Genomic DNA, 20,020 nt, shown 5'->3' with positions numbered 1-20,020 from the left:
TTTCTCCCTCTCCCTAGATAGTGATGAACAAACTGAAAGCCCTGGAAAGGAAAATCACTTGGCAACCGGAAGCTGTGTGGGGACAGCTGTAAATGAAACTGATTGCAAAAAACAGACCAGAGAGGTTTAAAGAAAAAAGAAAAAATACCAGGGTTCCTGGTGATGCCCCATTGAGTCAATGAAACAAACACATTCTGAAGCCTTTCCTAACCAGGAGCCAACCAATCTCATCACTGTGAAGCCAGGTTAGTTTGGTTTTCCATGATTTTCATCTGACTGAAGGCATCTCAAGTATACACCGAGGGGACAAAGGCAGCAACTACCAGCAAGCTTTGGAAAATGTGGTAGCAAGTGATCTGTAAGCTACTACTTATTAAACTTTATGCCAGCTCACCCTACCCTGCTGACACCACAGCAGCAAATAAATGAGAGGGAGGGGACCCAGAACGCTTAACTGGTTAAGAAAAATTGAGTGAGGAAGACGTTGGATACCCATGGCCTGCCTCTTTTCCAGTTGGCTGAGAAGCCCTTTTTATTCATTTGTTCCATTTCCTTACCATGTCCTTAGTAGTGGAGATATATTTTTTGGAAATGTACTGATCACAATTATATTTCCCTACACTGGAAAGACAAGGAGACTCCCTGCAACAGACCTTTGAAAGTAATGAACTGACAGAGAACAGGCCTCCAGTTCCAGCTCTCTGCTACCAATCTCCCTCACCTGCTCAGCCCAAATCAGGCTCTAAATCCTCAGAGCTCTAAAAGAGTGGGATTTTCTATAGTTCATTGTGGGGTTTTACCTGTAACTCAGTAAAGAATCATCGAGAGGGTGAAGGGAGCCCTATTACAACTGTAGGGACCAGGGAACGTTGACTCGACCTCTCTACTTTCCTTAGGTCATTATACAAAAAAGAAACATCAAAGGGGTCATTGTACTACTTTTCAAAGGTGTGAGGCCATTGTGATGCAGGGTATGGATTTGGGAGTCCAACAGACCTAAGTTTAAATCTTGGCACATCTCCTTACTAGTCGTGTGACTTTGTTTCCGAGCTTCTACGTCTGTAAAATGGGAATGGATAAAGCCCACCTTCAGGTTGCTCTGAAGCTTAAGTGAAATGTACATGTAATTCGTTTGGCATTTTAAAAAGTTGCTAGAATTATTATTTCAGTATTCCTCTGGACGAAGAAACACTGACAGAAGAAAACTAAGAAGTATTCAGCTCCCTAAACATTACCAATGTATACATATACTTCCCTGGGTGCATGCCGATGAAAGCAGTACAAGAAATTGGAAACTCATGCCCCCCATGCAGGTTCTGTATCTATGTTAGGGAGTTCAGCCTTTTAATGGAAGTCACAAGCTTCTGAAGTAACTGCAATTTTCGACTTAGTGAAAGATCTAATTCCTTAGGTAGGTCTTATTTGTAGTGAAGCAGTGTGCAAAGGAGCTGCTCAAAAAAATAAAGGTTATGGTTATCTTTGCCTTTCTTTTTAAAGATGTGGGCTCCTAAAAATTTTTACCATTCACTCAAAAACAAGTGCTCAGAGGAAAAGTTTAGGACTTACACCCATACATCTGTTCTAGAATTCCTATCCTAGGCAAAGGACTTCGTAGGTGTTCTGGAACAGAGGCTGGCATGGAGGTGATCTTTCTATGTTGCATGGCTAACTCGTTTTCATTGATTCTTTCTATGGGAGACTTTATTAGTTTTTCCCCAGTATGTTTTCTCCTTTTTCCTTATTTATAGAACTCCCTCACCCTTTGCAACACACACACACACACACGCACACCCCTTGTAGCTGGGCATATGGATGCTTAGGACAAAAATACATTCTCCAGCCTCTCTTGCAGCATGTATGTGAGGTCACAACCATGTGACTAAATTCTGGCTAATTGAATTTAAGCAGAGGTGTCACGTGTGACTTCTGGGAAGTGTCCTTAAAGGAAAGGAGATGTGTTCTTCTTCTTCCCTTTCTCCTTCCTACAGTCAATTACAACACAATAGCAGGTGTTTAAGCAGCCAACTTGGACCATGAGGCAGAAAGCCATGTATGGAGGATGAGCAGGATTGAAGAAAGAAAAAACCTTCAGTCATCTTGAACCTGCCTTAGACTCCTGACCTCCACACTTATTTTATATGCATGAGAAATAAACTCCTATCCTTTCTGAGGTCCTGGCATTTTAGGTTTTTTGTCACTTACACCTAAACCTAATCCAAACTGATACTTTGCTATATCCACTGTTTATGTTTTCTCTATTCATCATCATATGACAAGCCACTTATAAATGGAGTATGGATTCATCAGTCATTCCCATCATACTCCCAAAATCCCACTCACATCCTCCAGAATTAATTCCACCCACAGTATAACATCAGAAAGGTCACCTCTCACACATGGAAAGAAATAGAACTTTTTTTTTTTTAAACCAGGCACAAAACCCTTTTGTTTATTTTACAGAAAACCCTATCTATTAAAGATGACTGCTTTCTTCTCCTTTAGCTGGCAACTTTATGAAGTGAAGAAAATTTGCTCTAGTTGCAAGTGACAGACACCTCTTAAATGCCTACTATCAATTAAAAATAAAATACTTGTTACTTGCAACTATCCATTAGATACAATATACTCTGGAAGGAGATCAGGGGCCTTGGCATTCAGACATAGGAGCATTTTTTTGGCTTTGCCACTTACTTGCAATGTGACCTTGGTAAGTGACTTAACCTCTTTTTCAGTTTCTTTATCTATAAAATGAGACCTCATACAGTACCTGCCAAAAAAATAAAAATAAATAAGCTAATATGGACAAGGCACCCAGCACATAAAGGTGTTAAGATAACAAAAGGCCCTCTTTGTTCTTTTTATTTTTTATTGGTATAAGTGAAAGGTTATGGATTTTAAGTCCATAGACCTGTGAGTTAATAAGTTTTAGTTTTTAAACTTTCCTAATTTTATAACCATAGTGGCCTTAGCTTCCTTACTTAGTTTTTTACTTACCTAGCTTACCTTACTTACTTACTTACCTTACTTACTTAGTTTCTTCAACTGTCAATCAGGCTTAAAACAACAATAGTGATATCATTAATTGTAGCAATAACAACTGTAAACACCTTGTATGGTTAGCAGGTGTTGGGGGCTGCGTCAAGTTCTTTGTTTTTATGATTTCATTAAAATCTGGGTTTTTTCTACCTCCTAGGGATGTTTTTAAGGATATAAATGGAATGAAAAAGTGATTATAAGGATACTGTATGGAACAGAATTTTACAAAATTGTAAGGTATATAGAAACATAGAATTATTTTTGATTGAATAGATAACTCCCTTTAAAAGAAGATATCCTGATTTTTAGAAAGTGAAAGATTTCGATTATAACAGGAGGTTAATTTTTTTTTCCTTTTCGAAACTTGCACTTAATTTAAGAAGTAATGTAAAATTATATAATGCCAAAACAGAGGCCCATGCTTATGGAACTGCTTACCATAAAAGTGATAACAAAATGTCCATGCAGAATAGACTGGTTTTCTCTCTTTTCTACTTTAAATAGTCTTCATCATTTGATCCAGGAAAAAAATCTGATAATTCCCAGGAAAAGTATATTATGTATTCATATGTACTGGGTGTAAATATGGATTTAATGCATCCGCATGTACCTTCTTTCTTTTACTTACAAACAAATGTTTATGTTCCAGGACACAGGTTTGGAAATTGACTAGAAATCAGAAATTTCTCCCCTTAGAGAAACAACATTTATGACCGTATCTTACTTACAGTAACTGTTACCATCCCCAACTGAAAGTTCTTCCTGATATAAAATCCTTGTATACAGAAACCTTCTTTTGTATATAGCTTTTCCATAAACTCAAGAAAATTTTGGCTAAATTTCAGTCACCCCTAAATTTGATATAATAAGAGACTAAAGGACTCAGGATTGGGGAGTGAAAAGAAAGAAAAGCAGATGCCAGCAGTGGAGGTTTTTACAGGGCAGCCTTGGAAAAGATAAAGGAAGAATCCAGCCCACAGATGATTAAAAACTGCATATAAAAAAAAAAAAAGCAGGCCGGGCGCGGTGGCTCAGGCCTGTAATCCCAGCACTTTGGGAGGCCGAGGCGGGCGGATCACAAGGTCAGGAGATCGAGACCACGGTGAAACCCCGTCTCTACTAAAAATACAAAAAATTAGCCGGGCGCGGTTGTGGGCGCCTGTAGTCCCAGCTACTCGGGAGGCTGAGGCAGGAGAATGGCGTGAACCCGGGAGGCGGAGCTTGCAGTGAGCCGAGATCGCGCCACTGCACTCCAGCCTGGGCTGGGCGACACAGCGAGACTCCGTCTCAAAAAAAACCAAAAAACAAAAAACAAAAAACAAAACAAAACAAAACAAAAAAACAGACTTAGTTGCCAACATTTAAATACAGAAATTTTCACATAAAAATCCTATGGCCTGCATTTTTGGTACAGCCACAAACAGCTGGCCATGCACAGTGCTGTTGAGGTCCTTTTAGACTGGCCCACTTTCACTCTCCATTTGTGGGGAAGCATCCCTCATTTAGACATCTGCCTGGATTATATTAAAGGCATATGAATTTAAGGTATCTGAGCTTGCACACATACCTCTGCCCTGTATAAAAATGAAAGTCAGTGAAACTGCAGGTCATGGACCCTTAAAAACAAAAGAAAGATCTGGCATGGTTAGCTTTTCCTTATGTCACTAGAACCCTCACGGACCACCAGTCAGTAAAGTCTACATGTGGAGAATCACTGTCATGCAGCCACAGAGCAGCAATTGCTATTGAGGTCAGTGTTCTTCAGACCCAATGGTCTTCTTGCAAAGTTCACCTTCTTGCACCAGATAGCATCTGTGTAACATAAAGTTCATAACAATATTCTGCCCCTTTAAGTGTCTGAGTTTCCGACCCTGGCTTTGAATCAGTTCCCTTCCTGTATCTGTTAGTGAGGGAGGGGGCAGCCCCAAGAAGGGCTCCTGGAGCAGGTATGACATTATCCTGGTCAGAGATATCCCCAGAGATCTCTGTGCATTGGAGAGGTAGGTCTGAGTAACACCTGCTCAATTACACTTGACTTCTCCTTCTAAAGGTAGGTTCAGGGAGGTGAGTATCAACGTGGTCATAAAATCAGAGTGTTACCTATGTTTTGTTTATATTCATTTACTCATAGACTCATCTGTGTTTTATGTTGAATGTAGCTCCACTGAGGTAGGGGCTTTGTTTTGTTCACTACCATACCGTTGGAAGTTAGTGCACGGCACATAATAGACACTCAATTAATATGTGGGGAATAAGTGAATGAATGAAAGCGCTACTTTCTTCTTCCTGGAAGTCTTCCAAGATCAGTCCTCCATCATTTCTCATATGGAGGACTTCAACTGGGGGTCCCGACTGAACTAGACCCCAGGCATTGGTGTAGCTACCCCTCAAATCTAACCTCTACCTTGAGTTATCTTTCTAGAATCCAAATCTGTTGTATCACTTCTTCACTTAAAATGTTACAATACGTTTCTCACTATTGTTAGGATAAAGTCCAAATTTTAAAATGAGGCTGAGAAGGCCCTTTTAATCTGGCCCCAACCTATCCCTCCCATCCTAGGCAGCCTTATGAAACTTCTCTGTGTGCCTGGCTCTCTCTTGCACTCCCACCAGACTGTGTGGCAAGCTCCTAACTTACTCATCAGGTCTCAGCTTAAGTCTTCCATACGTTCTCACCACTACCACTTATTCCCTTATTATCACACTTACACCTGTTGAATTGTCTGTTGGTTGGCCAGCAGGCTTGTCCGTCTTGTGACAAGACACCTGTATCCCTGGCACCTCCTCAAGAAGGCAGCAAGGATACTTCTATTGAACAAACATATTTTATTTTGTGCCAGGTTAGAAGTTGAGGCTCAGCGAGGTGAAGTAATTTGCCCAGGGTTAGGATTCAAACGTGAGTCCAGGGACCCTGCAGTTTGCTTCTTTTCACCACGCTGCCTAGTGGCCTTAGCCTTTTCTTTCTAACAGAGAAGCTGAGGCAGCATACCTGTGTCTCAGTGCCCCAATGGCGTGCACATCTATTACCTCAGGAAGAAAGAATGTCTGTGGAGATGGAATTTGCAACCGGTTACAAAGGACTGCACACACAAATGTGAATAAAGCCTCTTGAACACCAGAGTAAAGGAATGCAGGTCAAATAATTGCCCTGCCCAGGGTCTCCCTCTCCCTCTATTACCCAGCTCCTCTCATTTGCATACATGAGGCCCCAAGTAGAAGATAACTTGGTGGAAAATTCCAGGAGCTTTGCAACTATCATTAAAAGCAAAAGCTCAAGAAATAAGGAAAGAATTTTAAATTCACTTTGTTTTAACTCATGATTATTCTAATTTAAAAGCTCAGATTTAGTAATGTGTTGACAGCCAACTAGGCATAGAAAACTGTAGCAAGTCTCTGGAAAAATAAGTCTTGTTTGGCTGTTTTGTTGTTGTTGTTGTTGTTTTGTTTTTGTTTTTGTTTTTTGAGACAAAGTCTCACTTTGTCGCCCAGGCTGAAGTGCAGTGGTGTGATATCAGCTCATTGCAACCTCCGCCTCCTGGGTTCAAGCAATTCTCATGCCTCAGCCTCCCGAGAAGCTGAGATTACAGGTGTGCACCACCACACCCAACTAATTTTTGCATTTTTAGTAGAGAAGGGGTTTCACCATGTTGGCCAGACTGGTCTTGAACTCCTGACCTTAAGTGATCCACCCACTTCAGCCTTCGAAAATGCTGGGATTACAGGCGTGAACCACTGCGCCTGGCCTTGTTTGGCTGTTATGAAAACAAAGTAAATCATGATAAGGAAGAAGAAAAAGATGAGGAAAAATAACTAACATTAATTATGAGCCAGGTACACACATTGCCATTTAATCCTCCTAAAAAGCCTGTGAAGTTAGGCAGTATTCGTACTTCCATTTTACGATGTCAAAATCATGGCACAGAGATGTCAAGTAATTTGTTCAAGGTCACATGACTAGGAGAAACACAAAAGATTAGGATCCAGTCCCGCTGTTTCCAAAACCTGCTCTTATTCCGCAATGCCAACTTTCCAGTTTGTGTAATACTAATTGTTGAATAAAATTTATAGGAGGCCATTGGTTTGAACTGAGCTTCTGTATTAGGCCCAACAGACCAAAACCAAAATAGAGTTATTCATGCTGAAGTTCCATGCCACCAAGTTGAAACTAAGCTGTTCATCTGACCTTTCAAGAAACCAGCAGAGAAAGATAACAGCCAAACTACCAAACAGGCCAGTTTTAGCTGGCATGATAAGGAAGCCCCCTCTGCTTTAACCTTTGCAAAGAAAGTAACGGAAATAATCCATTTTCTGCTCCCTCTTCCTACTTTCCTCAGCCCTTTCCTGTCTATAAAGTCAGCTTCCTCTGCTCAGCTTATTGGAATACTCATTCTGTTCTATAGAATGAGGTGTTGCCTAATTCTAGAATTGCAAGTAAAAACTAAAGATCTTACCCCGTCTCTACTAAAAATACAAAAAATTAGCTGGGTGTGGCGGCGCAGGAGAATGGCGTCAATCCGGGAGGTGGAGCTTGCAGTGAGCCGAGATCAAGCCACTGCACTCCAGGAGCCTGGGCAACAGAGCGAGACATTGTCTCAAAAAAAAAAAAAAAAAAAAAAGAGAGATCTTTAAATTTGTTTGTAAGTTTGTTTTCTGAGAAATGTAAATGACATTTTCCAATCATTAGATTTACATTTGTTCCAGAAGATTTTATTTCAAAATATAGCACAGAATTAGACTAATAACATTTCAATCTTACCAATGTGTTCTTCACAATGTGAATCTGCATGAAGCTGGTATCATGCTTAATTCGTTTTAAAGTAAAAATGTAAAGGAAGAAAGAAAAATCCTTTGGGGGAAGAATCTGAAGGTAAGACTGAGGAAATTACAAGTGACTGTAGAAGTTCCACATTTTAACCTAAGAGAAACTAAAGGACCTCCAATAAAATCAAGTTTTACAATGATGTGCTAGATACTGTTACCAAGAGGGACAATATAAATATTCAAGTTCAAAAGCATGCAACAACCTTACCAACTTATAAACAGTATGCTGCAGAAATGAGTGGTACTATTGTCTCCTATTAATCTAGAGGATTTTTACAAAACAAAACAAAACAAACAACCAACACAGCCCTTTATGTAAAAAATAATTGTGAAGGGTTTGAGGTTGAACATGTAGATGTGGATCTCCCGGGCAACAGAAAGCCTAAGACCAAACATAACAGGAAAAGTCAGTTAGTCATGGAAAACTGTAATAATTCAGTAGCTGGTTAAGTCCTTGTTCTAACTAAATGACATCATCTGGAAGAAAGACACTGCAGTGCTTGTCCAGAAAATTTCAGTCATTTCCCTTCCTGTCATACAGAGTATATGGTTTTAGTTTTACCTCCCTTTCATATCTTTTGCCTTGATACTCTCCAAGGGTGATTATTACTTCACTTCCCCATGGTCAATGTCACGTCTGTCTGTCACCAAAGTATTTAATAGGTCAGTACTTTGCCGTAAGACAATGGTTCTCAATTCTTTGCATCGCATCTCATGTCCCAAATCAAAACTCTAAATTTTTTTTTACAGTCATGATCATGAACTAGTAAGTGTCACAGGAGAGGGGGGCTGTAGCTCAGCAGATGGCTTTCTCCCTGTCACCTGCAGATGTCATTGCTCCAGTCATGCTGTGTTCACATTTTACATCTCTGCTTTCCTCTGGGAAATCTGGGAAGGCTGGGTGCATGATCACTCCTCCCTGGCAGGTCTCCCTTGCAAGTAGTACATCAAAGCCTCACTGAGTTCTAAGCAGTCACTTTGCCAGCCCAACAACCAAGACTCCTCAGAGCTCCCTCCTCCCCTCTCCCCCTAGCTTCTGATGATTCAACATGCTTTATTATGGCTTGTATTTCTGCTATTCTCTCTTCCACTGCCCCCACCTTGTCTTAGTTCAGGAGTCCTTTTCTTAAAACTAGTATCTCCCCACTAGAATGCATTCTCACCACTATCAGACACCACTCCCCAGCAAACCTCTTTTATTCCATCTTCTACACTGTGTCCAGTGATCTATCTGACCTGCAGTGGCTCTGCACAAATCCGAGCACCTTAGCACACATAAGGCCTGCTATGATCTACTTTTTGCCTCCATCCTTGTCTGTGGTTCACCAAATCTTAGTTCTTACACATTCACATGGCTTGCTTCCTTTAAAATGCATTGCCAAACTCTAACCTCAGTGATTTTGATTCATTATGCCTGGGGAGAGGCCCAGAATCTGCACATCAAATGCTACTAATATATATCTGATGCAGCAAAACCCTGGAGAAAAACTGCTCCACAGCCTCTCTCTTACTATTGGCTTCTGTCAACACAACCTACTCCATGGCCATACAGTACCCAGTGCAAACTGCTCTTCCTTGTCTCCATAATTTTACATACACTGTTCCCTCTGCCTGGAATATCTCCTTCCACATCCTCCTGGCAAATTCTAATTATTTTTCAGGACCCAGCTCAAGATTCTCCTCCTCTAACCTACCCAAATGAAGTGAACACTTTCTTCGGACCACCACTGTGTCTATAGCATAGTTTTACCACATTTATTACTCAGTCCAGGGACTGCTTGCATGTCAGGCACCCCTGTCCGGGTATCAGAGGTATAGTCCCAGCTCTGACCCCTTACTGGCTCTGATGTCTTGGGCAAGTTACTTAGCATCTGTAAGTCTCATCTGTAAATCAAGCCAACAGAAGTACCTATCCCATTCATCCCATTCACCTGTTGGTACTATCCTGGGAAGTACTACTACTAGTGAGGAAACTGAGGCAGAGAGATTAAGTAAATTTCCAAAGATCACATAGCCAGTGAGTGGAAGAGCTGGGATTATTAGCCTTGAAGCAGTCTGGCTCATGCCCACATTCTTAACCACCAGAGACTTATCTTCCCTACTAGGAACTAGGCTGGCTAGAGAAGGTTAGTTGTGCTGCCAAATGTCTAAGTTTGGTTCTATCCTGCTCTAAGGTCACAGATAGTCTTTAGCAGACCGTGTTTAGCAGAAGAATTGGAGCAGAAACAGGGAGGGCTAAGGGACTTATTAACCATATCTATATCGCAGCTCTTTAGTACAGTTTACTGCTCCTTTACTGAGTCCCTGATTTCTGTCTGGCTTTCTTAGGTCTTCCCATTCTACCTCACATCTACAAGACCAAACACGACATCACTTCTTCTGTGACAGAGGTCAGAGTCCCCAGGCCAATCAAATCAGACTCTCTAGGAGCGGGTCCCAGATGCTCACGCTTTTTTAAGAGGACATCACCCTGCTTCCACCCATCATCCCAGCAAGCAGCTAGAGTTGGAAACCACTGCCAGGAGCCTTTCCCCTCCCTTGGGCAGCTTCTTGCATCTGGAGATCATCACTGTGGTGAGACCTACCATTTTATTATAATACTATTTTTTGGCCTCTCCTAGGGGCTCCTAATCATTTTTGTGCCATGGAGGGCCCCTTTGGCACTCTGGCGAAGCCCGTGGACCCTTTCTCAGAATGATATCTTTACATGCATATAGTAAAAAACAGGATCACAAAGAAAACCAATTATATTGAAATACAAGTATGTTGACCACTAGAGGTGAGTTCTTTGGCCTTGACCTTCAGGTTCGGAATCTAGTCTTTTTGTGTGTAGGGGTCTAACACAGAAAATTCTTGCTGGAAGAAAAAATTCAAGAATAAGCCACACCTACTCCCTGTTAAGAATCACTGTATTAGTAGCAGAAAAGTTCTCTACCTGAGGGAGACTTCAGCAATGCACCATTTCAGCGTGATGAGACCCAACTGTTATGCAATCTGCTTCTGAAACAAGCTATTAAAGCACCTGAAAATCTGAAAATTGGCAGCCTGTTAAAGAAGTCATAAAATTAAAATTCTGAACATGGTATTATCACTTAGAGACTTTGCAAAATCTTTCTCTTACCCATCAGAAACCGTAGAGGACGGAAGCTGTGGCTGACTCAGAGGTTTCTGTACTCAAATGAGAAAAAGTAGAGATTTCAATTTAATTCTTGCTCTGGTAGGCAGAATAATGCCCCCATCCTCCCATATGATTATGTTCTGATCCCCAGAACCTGTGAATATGCTACTTTACATGGCAAAAGGGACTCTGTAGATGTGATGACGTTGCTATGGGGAGACTATCCTGGATTACCTGGGTGGGCCCAATGTAGTTAGACAGGTCCTCGTAAGAGAGAGGAAGGAGAGTCATAGAGGAGATAGGATGACAGAAGCGGAAGTCAGAATGATGTGGGGCCATGACCCAAGCAATGCAGGCAGCCTCTAGAAATTGGAAAAGGCAAGAAAACAGGTCGGGTGCAGGGGCTCACACCTGTAATCCCAGCACTTTGGGAGACTGAGGCAAGTCACTTGAGGCCAGGAGTTTGAGACCAGCCTGGGCAACATGGTGAAACCCCGTCTCTACTAAAAATACAAAAATTAGCCAGGCATGGTGGCACACGCCTGTAATCCCAGCTACTTGGGAGGCTGAGACATGAGACTCACTTGAACCTGGAAGGCAGAAGTTGCAGTGAGATGAGATGGCACCACTGCACTCCAGCCTGGGCAACAGAGTGAGACTCAGATTCTCCACTAGAGCCTACAGAAGGAATCAGCTTTGCCAATAACCTGATTTTAGCCCTGTAAGACCATTTCAGACTTCTGGCCTTCAGAAGTATAAAATAATAAATATGTGTTGTTTTAACCCGCCGAGTTTGTGGTAATTTGCTAATGGGGCAATAGATAACTAACAACTAATACATCTGCCTATATCAAATAGGCAAGAAAATGGCCAACAGACACAATATAAGAGAAAGAACCAACCACAAAGGTTAGATTTATCCTTTGTGCCAGTGGTTTTCAATCCTGACTGCATGTGAAAACCACCTAGGAAGCTGAGAGAGACAGAGAGAGAGAGCATGCACAAGAGTGCACTCACTAATGCTAGGATCCTAAATGAATCAGAATCTTAGGGTGAGGGGTGCGATTTCTTGGGTCTGAACATGTTAAACGTGCTCAAGGATTATGATGCATGGGGAGGGCTAAGAATCCTGCCACATATTAACAAAAGTAGGGTAAGTTACAGTTTGTACACAGCTCTTTTCATCCGAGATAAAAATACACTTGGTTGTAAACATTTTCATTAACTCTTATAAGACCATTGTGAGTCAAGGAGATGGCAAACACATAGTGAAAACAAGCAGAGAGAAGAAAACAGGTTGCTCAAGGCTATGGACAAATTCCTGACTCAGTTCAAAACTGCAAATTCTTTCTAAAATTTTAATTCAGTACTCTAGCCACTAGAACAGAACACATCTCCACACCCAACCCCACATAAAATCTCCATTCCAATGAACAAACTATCAACTTGTAAATAAATATGAAAACCAAAGGCCTGAAAAATGGTTAAAGCATTTGAATTTTTAAAAATTCTCTTGTTAAAACCTTATAAATGACAAGCCAGCCACTTCAAATCCTTACTAGAGATGAGCAAGGGAACTGTAGCCATTTCCTTCTACGCCAATGACTGAAAACTAATAAACAACTAAAATGACAACTAATTGTGTGAATGAAATACAGATATCTAAGCAAACAAACATTCTACTATTAAATTTTACGGTGTCTGAAAAGTCTGTACCCAAACCACAGATGATTATCAAAATAATAACAACATGTTACCATTTATGAAGCCTTTATTGTGTTCCAGACAATTGTCAAGTGCTTTACCACATACAATCCTGTAACAGCCTTGCAGTACCAGTGTTCATCCTCACATCCAGGATGAAGCAACTGAGCTCCACAGGGTGAGACTCTTAAGTGGTAGAGCTGGAACTCAAAGCCAAGTCTGTCCTATGCCCCGGGCCATGCTCTTCCACACGGCCTGAGTCTCCTCTGCCTCCATATCTTTGGGGCACAGCCTGGCACTTGACAGACCCCCTAATAAAGGCTCATTGAACTGAGCTGAATACAATACAAGGAGGGCACTATCAGTACCAACTCCATCATCTCCAGAAATGAACAAACAAAGGAATTGTACCAAAAAGAGATGCCCATGGAATTCTAATCTTTAGAAGAAAATGAGTCATTTTTTTTTTAGGCCCAAGATAGACACACGCAGATAAAAATAATTATTATGGGCACACACGTTCATACCCCAAATAGAACATGACTTTTTAAAAAATGTCAAAAGTTAAATAAGAATATTACCCAGCATTCCATTTTCCAGGATTTTAAAAATAAATTGATATTTTTCCTCATTAAAAGTATTTTCCAATAATCACTGGGGAATAATCTGTATGATATTCAAAAGGGATTAATAGATTCCCTCCTTGTTCTTTATCAATAACAGATTTCTGTCTCACTAATACTACCCTGTTTTGTAGTCAGATAAGTGAATACAACTGATAATAAAGGCCAACAAGGAAGGGAGAAAGCAAAGGAAGCCACAGGCTTCTGCTCTGATGACTGTGAGAAAGATGTTTCCCAGGCTCCTTTCTCACCCAGCTCCCTGCTAGATCCTGCCAATGGGAGGCACGGGAGAATGGCCAGTGAGAGGAGGGCCCAACTCCTGTGGGACACCCCTCCAGCAGCTGCAGAGAAAGCTGGCCCTTGGGCACCCCTGCTGTGATTTGACTGAGGCTGCCAGATGCCCCAAGCAGGACTCCCTCCCTGAGGGCTATGCCTGAGCAACAGCAGGCACCTCCCAGGAAGGTTCTGGTAACACCGCCTCTTCCCTTTTGTTGTCTTGGTCCCAGGGGTGGTGGCTGCTTCTTGCAGTTATTAGTCTCTGGGTTATCTTGGTTTCCACATTTTGCTCTTTCTGTGTTTTTTTACTTGTTTAACTGATTCTTTGCATTAAATCTGCTCCCTGAAATTCTTAGAATGGTTTCTATTTGCTGATGGGCCCCTGGGCCAATATGACAATGAAACTGAGAGAGGTTAAACATGAGACTGCACCTCCCTGCACTGAATGGTTGGATCTACTTCTTATCTGCGCTATTCCTTTGAGGCAGTTCCAGGGCCACCTTATCCCCTTGCCTTAGGCTATCTATTCAATTGTCTTTCACAAGAAGTCCAAGGCAGGCAAGGTGTGAGGGGTCTGCCCAGACTCAGCCCACATTCTGATTGCTCAGAAGCGGTTTTAGGGCCAAAGTTTCCATGCTGAGGATAATTGCAGGATTCTAAAAAAAGAATATTAAAATAAATAACATAAAGCTTTTTCACAACACAATTTGGTTCAAAGGATTAAGAAACAAATCCCATTTTTAATGTAAAAATCTTAAAATAGCATGATAAAGGCAGAAAGCCAAAGCTTAGGGGAAAAAAATTGCTTCTAAGTAGACATGAAAAATTTTGAAAACATGAAATGTGTAAGTATTTTTTCAAAGTGAGGGCCTCTCAATGTGCAGAGAAAAATGGAAATAGCCTTTTTGTTTTCTTTTTGAGACAGTCTCACTGTGTCACCCAGGCTGGAATGCAGGGGCTCAATCTCAGCTCACTGCAACCTCCACCTCCTGGGTTCAAGCGATTCTCCTGCCCCAGCTTCCTGAGTAGCTGGGACCACAGGTACATACCACCATGCCCAGCTAAATTTTTGTATTTTTAGTAGAGACGGGTTTTCACCATGTTGGCCAGGCTGTTCTAGAACTCCTGACCTCAAGTGATCCACCCACCTTTCAAAGTGCTGGGATTACAGGCGTGAGCCACCGCACCCGCCGGAAATAGTCTTTTAAAGGAAGATTGTAACTTCACTCAAATTATTACCAAGAAAGGAAACTGAGCATATGAAGGACATACATTAACACATTCTAATGCTGCCCAAGTTCCTCTTTCATAAAAACAGCATAAGTTATATCTAATAAAAAGTTTCTATAAAAGGTAACATTTTAATGATTCACTAAAAGCATTTCCAATTTCTATGAACTTTCAGCCCAGCTGCTGAGTAGAGTCAGAGGAGTAGAGAGGAGCACTCTTTCAGACCAGTAAATACCAAAGCTTTCCGCTGAAAACATCCATTCCCCGAAAGTTGCCCCTGTCTTAATCCAAGTACAAAGTCCAGGGAGAGGGGGCCCTGGTCAGGGGCTGAGAATATGACCCTTCTGGTGGTGGGGGCGGTTGCAGCAAACAATCAAATCACCTGTTTTGGATGATTGGCTGGGATCTCCAGCTCCTTCTGATCACTGACTGCTCACCTTTCAGTGGAGCTGCCCACAGGATGGACTGCCCCTTCCAGGCTGACAGGATTGTTCTGCTTACCACTGTAGGTTTAGTGCTTATCATAAATCAATAAATTGGAATTGCTGTTTTACACATCAGGTTTGGAATCTTGGTTTACTGGGTACATCCCTGATAAATAAAATGATCTTTCTTATGATAACAAAATCAGTTTCTGGTCCACGAGGCTAACGGTCACACCCTGAATTATGTAATCTTATCATTCTCAAAGTATGATCCCCGGACCAGCAGGATCAGCATTACCCGGGACTTGTTTGAAATACAAATTTTGGGACCCAACCCTAGACCTCCTGAATCAGGAGTGTGGAGCCCAGCAATTGTGTTTCAAACAAGTGTTCCAGGGGATTCTGATTCCTGCTCAAGTTTGAGAGCCACTAAATTGAAATGACAGTTATTTGGAGGTGGGGGATTATGGTTAATTTTGTGTCAACTTTGTTAGGCCATGGTGCACAGTTGTTTGTCAATACCAGGTGAGATGCTGCTGTGAAGGTTTGCTTTTGATGTGATTAACATTTAAATCAGTCAATTTTGAGTAAAGCAGATTACTCTCCATAAAGTGGGTCAGTCTCATCTAATCGGTTGATGACATTAAGAGAAAAGAGAGGTCCCCTGAAAAGGAAGAAATTCTGCCTCCAGACAGCCTTTAGACTCAAGATTGCAACATCAACTTTCACTGGAATTTCCAGCCTGCTGGCCTGGACTTGCCAGACCTCACAACTGCAGGAGCTAGTTCTTTAAAATCAGTCTCTCTCTCTCTCTCTCTCTCTCTCTCTTTCTCTCTTTGTGTGTATATATATATACACTACCAGTCAATATATATATACATATATATACACACACCCACTTATATATACACACACACACACACAGCTTGTATACATACACATATACAGGTTGAGTATCTCTTATCTGAAATGCTTGGGACTAGAAGTTTCTCAAATGTTGGATTTTGCTGGATTTTGGAATATTTGCATTATGCTTACTGGTGAAGCATCCCTAATCTGAAAATCTGAAATACTCCAAAGCATTTCCTATAAGCATCATGTCAGCCCTCAAAAAGTTTAGAATTTTGGAGCATTTTAGATTTCAGATTTTTTAATTACAGATGCTCAATTTTATATATATAGGGTACAATATATATTTTATATATATTACATATAATATATGTAACATATATTGCATATATAACATACATATATATTATATATGTGTTATAGACACACACACACACACCAATAGGGTGTAATATATATAAGTACAACATATATACATATATAATATATATGTACAACATATATATATATTACACCCTATTGGGGGGTGTGTGTGTGTATATGTATATTACACACATATATAATTACACCCTATTGGTTATGTTTCTCTGAAGAACCCTGACAAATACAGGGTTCATATGTTCATATGTTTAATGCATGTATCCTACATTAGGACTAGGATTTTATCATTTTTTATTTTTAGCACTATATGCTCAGTGCCTAGTATGTAGTAGTTAGGCTCTTCATGCATATTTTTGGTGAATGGATGAACTGTGGTGAACTCACTGAGAAAGGGAATTGGATAATTTGGCCCTGAGAGGGGGCTCCTGGAACTCAGCCAACCCTGAAAATACCCCCACTGAATTCCTCTGGGCAATAAACCTCTCCTCAGGAATCTTCTAGAGTGTGTAGATGAACCAACAGGAAATCACATCCAGGAATTGTGTTAAGTGTCTCTATATTTAATTTCTTACAAGTGAAAGAACACTCTACACTCAGCAGGCCACTCTTCAGCTTTGTTTCTATCCAGGGGCCATGACTTTAAGTGCAGTCACTGCATTTGGCACTTCTGTAACGCCTTGTATTTAAAACCAGCTTTTAGAGTAGATCCCTATCAGTACTTTGTTTTTCTGGAAAGAGTGAAATTGAAAACTCAGCCTCAAATATCATCTATTTTAGTGTCAGCCCCAGTACGGTAATCTAAATAAGGTGCTTTCCTGAGAGATGGGAACAGACTTTGAGGCCGACACTCATCTCTACTCCCACGTCACACCCTCTGTGGGGCCAGCTCACTCAGAACAGCAGCAGAGCTTAGTCTCCAGGCTGCGGGGATTGTTGTAATACTATTGAAGATGGGTCAAAAGTCATCTCGATAAGATTATTTTGAAACCTCCAGGATAGCAATTCCATCTACTATATGAAATCAGAAAAAGTAAACATTCCTTGGTTAACCTTCATCATTCCCCTACATAAGTCTCAATCACATTTCTTTGAAACCATGCTGGATTTTCAGTGCTGGCTAATGGGATTCAGGCTCAGAGGAAGGAAGTTGGTCCAAATGTGTGAAGTGGACCAAAGTGGCCAGAGGGGAGGACTTAAAGCCCAACTAATGCTTCTTCAACTAAGTAGCCAGTCCTCAGTTTGAAACTTTGAAAGTGCTGTTAAACTGCAAAGTGTTCCTTCCCTCGGAAGAGGAAAAAAACTAAGACTTAGTTTGGTGAATTTGCTCTCCACTTACCTGGCAATTTGCTCTCTACAAATCTGGCATGGTTTCAAAGAAATGTGATTGAGGTTTATGTAGGGGAATGACGAAGGTTAACCAAGGAATGTTTACTTTTTCTGATTTCATATAGCAGATGGAATTGCTATCCTGGAGATTTCAAACACAGAGTACAAGGAAAGACATTCATTATTTCACTAGGAATCCATTCCGCTCACTAAGCTCCTACCAGATGCTGGGGCAGCCTCTGGGGCAGGGCCCAGGTAAGGCTGACAGTCATCTAGTGTCCACAGAAGGAACCAAGAAGCCTGAGTCAAGTGTGTATGAGTGTATGTGGGGTAAAGAGCGATGGAAAAAGTAGAGGGAGATGACACAGCAGCATCCAGTGTTTACAAAGACAATGGACACCTAAACCAAACAAAAAGGACTGGAGGCTAGGCAGAGGCTCATATCCTATATTCAGCCCATATGGGAGCTACTTTGAAGTCAATTTTAAATTAAGTCTCACATGAGAGTTGGAATTCTAACTCAACCACTTACTAGCTACATGGAAGTTACTAAATCTTCCTAGGTCTTAATGTTCTCATTTTTTACTTTATAAAAAGGGGTACAAAGTTTGTTAAGAGGACAAAAATAAGATTACATAGGTCAAATCCCTGGTATCTAATCAGACCCAAAGTCAACCCTCAACAAGTTTTCTCCTTGCCAGTGAATACCAAAGCTGGCCAGTCACGCACCTACTCAACTCACTTACTGTGAGTTCTTCTTTGTCTTCAAAACTCTGTTCAGTGTTCACTTTAAGTTTTACAAAAATATCGGGCTTTTTAAAGGGGGAAAGGGTTACTCTAAACTATCTGTCTTGAAAACTGAGGTCCCAGGGAAGGATTCTACATGCTGTGGCTGGTCCAGCTATGATGCTTCATTTCTATTAACCATCTCCCCACTACACACAGACCACAATCACACCACAAAACACACACACACACGCACATACATACACACACACACTTTGATTCAGAGTCGCTTCACTGCTTATCTGACTAAAGGTGAAAAACTAAACTATGATTCATGACCATTCCTTCTCATTTCAGTTTCAGCAACACGAAATCCATTTCTCAGTACATTTCAAGGAAGAATAGTCGTTGATATTTAAGAAACACTAATCTTTTTGAATAGACATATGCCAATACCTCTAATAGGAATTAATAACAACCCAAATCCATATGAATCCATTTTGGCTCAATTTGAATAATTTGAGAACTATAATAATCTTTAAAAGTATCTTTTAATTTCATTATACCTTGAAGATAGTGATGTTGATGTCCAGATGACCATCACAATAAGGGTATTATAGATGATTTAGAGGTTAGGAAATGTCTATTAAAACTTGCTGGAATAAAAAGCAGACATTTTAGATTACTATATTTGCTGAAAAGGAGACCTATGTTTAAATCATTCTAACCAATAAAGAATAAACAGATTTTGCTTCACGGCACTACAAAAACTGTTGAGTAAGTCTTCCAGGTATTTCCTGCAGGGTTTAAAAGTCTTCAGATAAAAATAATAAGATCTTATAATGAAACTTATGAACAGAAAGAAATGGAATAAAAATTATAATTGATTTTCCCCATAGAGGGAAGGAAAATATCAATAGCATATTTTAAATAGATGTTTAAAACAACAAAAAAGAAAATATACATAGAACAAAAATAAGAAAGAAGATGTTTTAAAATTTTCCAAACATATATTCATGTCCCCAAAATAAATCTGATGTTTCAACCAGTTTGTTTCATGTAAACCAAACAATCGTTGTCTGTGAAAGTATAAGCTGCCCCAGTGATGGACAGCTCTTTTGTTTCCACAAGCAGCAGCATTCAGTGGGTACACTGGATGTTTTGCTAAAACGTCTAACTAGCATTCTGCCTATTATTCAGATTGATTAGAAAAATATATTTTTCTTTTGACAGTTGGGTGGCTTTTTAAAGAATTACTTGTTTCAAATTACACCCTTCTACTGCAACACTTGAATCTGACACCTGAAGCATAACCTACAACTTGCTGGCTCCCCATCTCCCAACAGAAAAAAAAAAACCCAAAAAACTATGGTCCTGAGAGGATGGCTCTGTATTTACATTCAGCATCATATATCAGCATTTACCAGGGTGAAGCCAATGGCTGTCAACTCCTGGCTCTTAGTCAATATTTAATCACTGTGCAGTTATGTAGGAAGAAGGAAACA

At 40.6% G+C, this 20,020-nt stretch overlaps 1 protein-coding gene and 1 long non-coding RNA gene across 10 annotated transcripts in view; one reads left to right on the top strand and one right to left on the bottom strand.

Moving 5' to 3' along the window:
- Positions 1-12,887, top strand: part of LOC144339513 (uncharacterized) — a 33,691-nt gene extending 20,804 nt beyond the window's left edge. Inside the window, exons 4-5 of one of the 3 annotated variants that reach the window (XR_013414540.1) lie at positions 18-245; positions 10,186-12,887. This is a non-coding gene — a long non-coding RNA (uncharacterized LOC144339513). Of the gene's footprint in view, positions 1-17; positions 4,049-10,185 lie in introns of those variants that run through there. The other 2 variants (XR_013414539.1, XR_013414538.1) reach the window with 2 other exon arrangements.
- Positions 1-20,020, bottom strand: part of SCHIP1 (schwannomin interacting protein 1) — a 611,368-nt gene that overhangs the window by 92,155 nt on the left and 499,193 nt on the right.

The sequence above is a fragment of the Macaca mulatta genome, chromosome 2, assembly GCF_049350105.2.
Source record: "Macaca mulatta isolate MMU2019108-1 chromosome 2, T2T-MMU8v2.0, whole genome shotgun sequence".
NCBI lineage: Eukaryota > Metazoa > Chordata > Mammalia > Primates > Cercopithecidae > Macaca > Macaca mulatta.
Note: the sequence above shows the minus strand (reverse complement) of the source record. Positions and strands in the feature narration are given on the sequence as shown.